We start from the raw sequence: 7814 nt of genomic DNA, 5'->3' as shown, positions 1-7814 counted from the left end.
AAAATACTAATTGGAATCATACTCTATGTAGCGTGACGTTATTTTTCTGTCAACGGCATGAAATGTACGGGCCCTGGATCACGGTTCATATCCCGGTCGATTTAAGTCTAATTAAAGTCAGTGACTGTACAAACCCATGGGAATTTTATAATGTACCTACTTCTTTATTCTTCGGGCTCTTCTGACTTAGAATGCTTCGCTGGAAGTCAAATGACTTTTCTAATCTTTTGAAACCCTTTAGCCTTATATTAGGCAATTTTATATTGAACTAGCGACCCGCCCCAGATTCGCACCGATTACACAAACCCTAACGCAGTGGCTTACGTGAGCGAATAACTCGCGATGCGGCGCGGCGCCGCGGCCCAACGGGATTCGCGTTCACAACGATCGCCCACGTAGGACACTTCCATAGGTATCAAAGGATTGAATTCACCCGCGCCGCGCCGCGCCGCGTCGCATTCGCGAGGCATCGCCCACGTAAGCTGCGCTGTAACTCTGCATGGAATTTGCAATGGCAAAGTGTGGCAATATCATTTATGACTAATTCCTATGATAATTATAACGTTTATAATTACCTCACTTTGTTACAAGCTTTTATTTAACTTGCCCTGTTAGTATGTATGTATGTTAGTGTGGGTCAAATCTCGGAAGGTAAATCTGACTTGCTTCCCGATTTCCGATTAACCTGAAATTTTGAATTCATATGTAAATCGGATGACAATGCAATATAATGATGACATGAAGCTGATCTGATGATGGAGACAAGTGATGGCCATGGGAACTATGTGATAAAACAACGCAAACTAATTTTGTTTGGGGTTGTTAGAATTTCCTTAATCGGGAAGCGATTAAGGGAGGCAACAGGACACCCTCGCGCAGGCAGCTTTCTCGCGCAAAGACTCGCTATTGCGATACAGCGCGGGAATTGCTGCCTGTGTGATGGGCACTCTGCCAAGAGGCCAAGGGTTGGAGTGTACATTTTAGTTATTTTACTTTTTGAGTTACATTCGTGTATTGTTTATATATAAGAAGTTATATTAATTTACAAACAAATTGGCGGTTTACTTGTATATTTACGACTTAAGTATATTAGTTATAAGAGGAATTAAGTAAATATTGCCGCCTGTTATTACCTAGGTTTAATCGGTGTATTTTATTTTGTGTATTTTATAAACTTTTTGGTGCTCATTAAATACTTAATACTAACTTTCTAAAGTTATTTTTTTAGAGATTCCTTTATAATTCAAGTGCATACATTCTGAACACATACAGCATGTATTTTTTAGAGATTCCTTTACTAATTAAGTGCATACATTCTGAACAAATACAGCATGTATTTTTTTAGTGATTCCTTTATAAATTAAGTGCATACATTCTGAACACATACAGCATGTATTTTTTAGAGATTCCTTATAAAGTGTATATATTCTTAACACATACAGCATGTATTTTTTTAGAGATTCCTTATAAAGTGTATACATTCTAAACACATACAGCATGTATTTTTGATACGTTCTCATAATCAAAGGGTAGTTTGTTTAGGTTTTAATGAATACATTATGGTTTTATGAAATGGACGACTTTTATTTTTCCATTTCGCCAGGTGACAAGCAAAACTCACTAATTACTTTAAAAAAACTACTAATAATTAAACAAAAATCAACCTTATTGCAGTATTAATATGGTTCCTTATGGCTATAAAAATATATATTTATTTTCAGATTCCTCAGATCCATTAGATCGTTAGTTACAAGACACTTATAAAACTACATTAGTAAACTCTCTTATATTAACAGGTGGCTATGAACTTGTGGTGGTAATTGGTGAGTCTTGCTTGTCACGTGACAATTTAAAATAATTCAGCAAGGAATTATGGAAGGTAGACGCTAGGAACAGAATCGCCATATACCAAAAAGTGTCCGACAAAAACCATAAATAGGTGGCGCTACAATACCTAGAATACTTTAACAAATAAATCAAATCATAGACAGCGCACTTCACTCCGTCAATAACGCCTATAGGTTCTTAGCTACTCTAGCGCTACTCTGGAGAGATTTGGAACTATTATTTATAGTTGACAGCTGGACACTTTGGCAACAGTTCTATCATAAGAGATGTCACTCCTCTTAATTCCACACGCCATATATAAGTTACTCTATGGTTTATTATAGGTGTTAGGGCAGCACTCTGGCGGCAGAACATTGCACTAATACTCCCTATTATGTAATCACTTTACAACATTAGATATTGTATACATAATAATTATAAAGAACGACGACTTAAGACTCTATAGTGCTCGCGGTACGCAAAAAAACGCTACAAATTGTGTTAAAAGCATGAAAGTCGGTACGATTGATCTTTGCACCATTTGAATCAATTGGACCAGTAGAACAAAAAAAATGTATATTAGTTATGACGTCATCTTTTTCTGTATGGGAAAAAAATGATTAGAAACCTATCATGTGCAGTATTCAATGAAAAAAACTTTTTGAGCCGATTCTAAAAATATATCGCATCAATCCATTTAAGTTATTAAGACGAGAAGAGAGTAAGAATGAACTGAAAGAACTCACCTTTAACGCCGCCCTCCCTTCCTCGATTTCACCCCCCACCCATCAGAACTTTTTCTTACTTAAAGCTTAGATATTACCAAATGACATTATACTCGTATTGAGTAATTCGATACGGGTATTATCACACTTTTTATTAATGAAAAAAAGGAAATATTTTCAAATTTGCTTTCTTGGGTTTAAATATGAGCTATAAGGAATTCTTTTAAAAAAATCGAACGGTATTGTATCTGGAAGCGCCCATAAATATGTTTTGAAAAATATTTTTATTGTATGTTTAAAAAAGTGACTGAAATGTAACGATGAGATATAATTTTAGAATAAGCTTAAAAAGACCTTTCATTTGATCCGCACACGATAGGTTTCTAAACGAAAAAAAAAACCATATAAAAAAGATGACGTCATAACTCCTCTCCTTTATTTTGAGTGTACGGGTCAAATTGATTCAAATGTCCTAAAGATCAATCATACCAATTTTCATAGTTTTAACACCATTTGCAGCATTTTACTGAATTTCGGCGTGTACCGCTAGGACTTCTGGCAGATACTTTTGAACACGAACTGTAGAAAATATAGGTTCCTATCACTAATTGGAAAACTATTAGGGAATGGCAGACACTTTTGGCGCGTATATCTATGTCTCATTTATGCTGACTGTACGTGCTGACGATAAGTTTTTCAATTTGGAAAAAGTTGTATACGAATGAACCTTAATATGTTTCCCAAGTTTTTCTGAAAGAAAACTCCCGATCAGGGCCAAGGCCTTAGATCAATCAAGCTTATCTCTAGTTCGCTGCTCTTTTAGAATGTTTTGCCCTTATCAAGATCTTGGTAGGTTATTCAGAAATTAAATTTTCCGTTCCTCTTTTATTACTGTTACTGGGTCATAGAGCCAAGTTAACCCTGCACAGAATTTTGACTAGAGAAGTAAGCTTAGAGTGCGCACTCCATACACATACAAACCTATGCATAATAAGTTTTATGTAAGCTTTGCGAAAACTCATTTATAATAAGTATTAACTTTTAAGCAAGTTTAAAACCTACGGCCTGATTCGACGAATGATTAAGACACGTTTAGGATCTTGGAAAGATCTTTAAAAGATCGATAACTAAACGACATGTCAAAATTGACGTTTATTTCGATTCCGCTGTGATTCCAATAAGATCTATCTACGATATTTCTAACGTCAAAGTGACAATGGTTGCCCAAATCGAGCTTCTTCTGTCAATTATACGACATATAAACGATATCTAAATGAGAACTTATCTAAACCAGAACTTATCGTTATCGTATTGAATTCTTCGAATCGGGCCGCTACTAATAATTGATTTTACGGGTCAAAATTTCTCATGTCTTGTTTCTGAACACTCTGTCACGCTTGTATTTATGCCTTCTATCATATAATATGTTTTAGAAAATATTAATTTTAGCACCTTGTATTGAACAAATGGCCATAGGGCCAATATAGCAAGTATGCAGATATTAAAAGTACATACTAACACTATATTATCCCATACATTTTATACCTGAGAAAATAAGTAAGGTCTGGCGGCTCTGGGATCTTGGACTATATGGTATAACCGACGACGCCATATAGGGACCGTGCGCGTTGGAGGGTCTGCCATCTTGTGGCCTGAATCGGAACAATAAACATTTACATTTACACGTCACGTGTTTTCTTGTGCATAGAAGATTCTGCCATCTTGTGGGCTACATCAGAACAATAAACATCACAGTTACGCCTCGCGCCAAAAATCTGACGGCTCCTGTGCTGCCTCCTACATTTCATGCACGCTCCCTATAATCACTACGTTCTAGCCAACAGTGAAAAGTTGGTGGAAAATATACGCTGTCGAAACAAGGAGTCTTTTCTACGATTGGCTGGTTAGAGATGTGCTAGAATCTATGAATTCAAATATCATATGTCCACACGTCATGTTGACATCCTTCATAAAAAAAATCAAAAGAAATTAAAACCCACAATGACTTTGTAAAATCCAAAAAAATGTTATTATTTATATAACCTGAACCGTTAATAAAAAAATACAATGCTCGACTTCAAATACCATGTGTTTATGTAGCTGCTTTCCAAACTGCTGTCTATACCGAATAAAAATCATCAACAAATTCCTGGGACCTGTGTGAACTGTGTGAGCCCGGCCTGCATGGCGACCAGACTTCAATAATGGGGGAAAATAAAGAAACGTCCATCGCGAAGAACGTACTAGATGTCTGCAAAGGAACTTACGATTTCCTAAGAAGGGTGGTGCATAGCATGTGCATGTGCGCTTGCTTGCCAGGCCTCAAGTGCCTGTTCCGCTTCGAGGTACTAAACAAGATACTTACCTTTCTTGGACTTAGATGCAATTGTGGGAGTCTAGGCTGTTTGGCCACTAGGGCAGAAAATCTGGCGACAGCCGCTAGAGAAGATATTGATAGAGCGATTGATGCTATTCAAATTAAGAGGCCATAAAGTTCTCTGATTCATTATATTTGTTTTTTTTTTTACACGCTTTTTCGAAGCAGTGGTACCTAGCGTAAAACCACCCAAGTATATATCGTGTCATTCACGATGACGCATGCTTTGACTAGTATTGTCATATTATTAAAGGTTAGATTTGACAAATTTGCGCGTCATGGTAGATCACACGAAGTATATAGTTCAAAAGCTTCCGATTATGGTCCAGAACTAACTGGAATATCTTCGTTCAGATGAGAATATTACTTGAATATCGTAGTTCTAAAAACCAGGCAACAAGATTGTTATTAATACTTAATTATGTGTTGAGGTGGCCATAGTTGCAGGTGTCCATGGGCGGCGGTAATCGCTTACTCCTCAACTATAATTAAAAAAAAGTTGTAGTACTGGACTATATGGTTTGGTGTTTTTACGGTTCATTTGCCTCCATATATTGTTCAGGTTTAAAAAGTTACTTCAGTGATGTCTAACTTTATCACTTCAAAATATCAGAGCATTCTATAAATCACCCTATTTTGCCCCAATTCCTGGAGTAATCCGGCAGTCTGAAGTGAAAGATCCATAATACAATGCACCTGATAAATGTAATAAAGTCCCACTTAACACGCTCCCTGTCCCACAAAGGGCGTGCTTCCCACGTCCACTTCATTACTTATTGTATTTTTTTGGGTTTTTAAGAATTAAAAAAAAAAATGGATACATTGACTCCCGGTTTTACAAAATTTTCGTATCCAGACGGACACAGGACGAAACGTGTTAATCATGAGCGTATTCTGGAAGATCCACTTTCGATACCTCATTAGGCGGGTCCATACAGAACGCCGCCTCGCGGGGAAATTGCCGCGCGACAGCTCGGTGGTATATAGATGTACATCCCTCGTGCAAACGCACACGCGGACGTAAAGCCTCGGGCAAGGCACGTCTCCACAAACCGAGCTGCTTCCCGCGGCAATTTCCTTTCTTTCGGCTTGTTCTATGTGGACCCGTCTATTGACATAATGAGATGTGGAAAGTGGATCTCCCAGAATACCCACGTGATTGACGTGTTTGGTTATCGCTTGTTGTAGGTACTACGCTAAAAGAAATGTTTATAATAACATTAACAAAACATTTTGTTATTATTTGTACAAATAATGGGATTTGGGAACTATGTGTTGCAAGCAACAGGTTGGTTTGTAACAACAGAATTGGTTTTAGGATATTGCTTTTCCTTATTAAGTTCAGTATATTTTTTTTAGTTTGGCTATTTATTTTTATTTGTGTAGGTATTATTTTTGATTGATCGCTTGGTTTAAATTAGTTTTAATATAAACTTATTTTATTTTAGGTAAAAGGCGACTCCCGTGATCATCACACGCCCTGCTGATACCGCAACAAAAAGATGCAGATAACTTATCGTTTTCAAAAACATGTACGTAACTTAATGTCTACTACTGTCTTGAATTGTGTACTTAAGTAAATATAACAAAGTCATTGTGATAAATGAATTATTTTCTTTATTAAACGACAATATTTATTATACGCAGTAATATCTTGCAAAACAAGGCGCGCAAAAATTTAATACATACTATTGGGACTATGTCAGAAAACATGTGATCTGAGACTTTTTTACGATGGCGATTGGCGAGGCGTGTATACTATTTTCATTTACTGGCGAGGCGTGTTGCTATTTTCATTTACTGGCGAGGCGTGTATATTATTTATCTGCTCTATCGAACCAGTAAGCAGCGACTTCGTTTAGCGCAGCGGGACGAAGTTGACTCTTTCAAGCCAGAGGGTTGAAAAAATATGTATTACGTACGCTCTTATGATTGGATCCATTAAATAAGATTGTTACAGATATTTATGCAAAACTTTTTAAAATAATAGACCGGAAATGTGTTGTATGCATAATTATTAAACCACGTCTACCATGGGGCATAATGTCTCCCACCATATGGCTTTAAATACCTGCTAAAATAGTCCTTCTGTTAATAATATTTCAGCATGTATTTAAAGCCCCACGGTGGGAGACCCGTTATAGTAGTAAACAGTATATCTTAAGGTCCAGTGAGTTCGTTTTCTTTTCTCACTCTCACTGGGTAAGAGTCAGCAAGATGGAAATGCGTGCCCGAGAGCGCGGATATCATGTTTTATAATTTTAAATTTTTGTACGTTCCAATTGAAAAAAGTAATCGATACGTTCCCTCAAACATGTTATTGCCTGTTTTTAGAAGCAATTTTCTTATTTAGTGCATAATTTATTAAAAAAAATTTTTAATGCATTTTAGACCTATATGATCATTTATTTATTTATTTTAACAACAAAATAATCGTGATTTTTTTCCATTGAGCGAAAGTCATAAACTTAGGATTCGAATCGATTCAGTCCCTCGAGAAAGGCCTCAAGATTGCTACTAAAATATATGGCAGTTATTGTGATTCGAAAAGCGCAATATTTCTTTAAAACCCCATTTTCTGAACCTTAATACAAAACTGAAAACCTAAAAATACAGCCACGTTTGCTGCGTTTTTGCCGTTTTAAACTGACCTGGAACTGGGACCGCTAGTTTTTGCAATTAGTCTGCCATTTTAGGCTTCGACAGACCAAACTTTTACAGCGCTTTGATTTTTCAATTTAAAAATGATTTTTGATGTGTCGGGTCGTGTGAGTTTACGAAGTTCGTTACTGGAACTCTCAACTGGCTTAAAACTAATATTGAGGTTATAATTGAATGTAAGATGCGTGTGGTATTAAGTAAAATTAGCCGATTTTTTTATGTTA

At 36.4% G+C, this 7814-nt stretch overlaps 1 long non-coding RNA gene across 1 annotated transcript; it reads left to right on the top strand.

Moving 5' to 3' along the window:
• The first annotated feature begins 4167 nt into the window (after window positions 1–4167).
• On the top strand, window positions 4168–6533 carry LOC133529870 (uncharacterized). The gene is made up of 2 exons (XR_009801237.1): window positions 4168–4897; window positions 6378–6533. It is a non-coding gene; the product is annotated as an uncharacterized LOC133529870 (long non-coding RNA).
• Window positions 6534–7814: the final 1281 nt, after the last annotated feature.

This window comes from Cydia pomonella, chromosome 21 (assembly GCF_033807575.1).
Source record: "Cydia pomonella isolate Wapato2018A chromosome 21, ilCydPomo1, whole genome shotgun sequence".
NCBI classification, from domain to species: Eukaryota; Metazoa; Arthropoda; class Insecta; order Lepidoptera; family Tortricidae; genus Cydia; species Cydia pomonella.
This window is presented reverse-complemented; position numbering and strand designations above follow the sequence as displayed.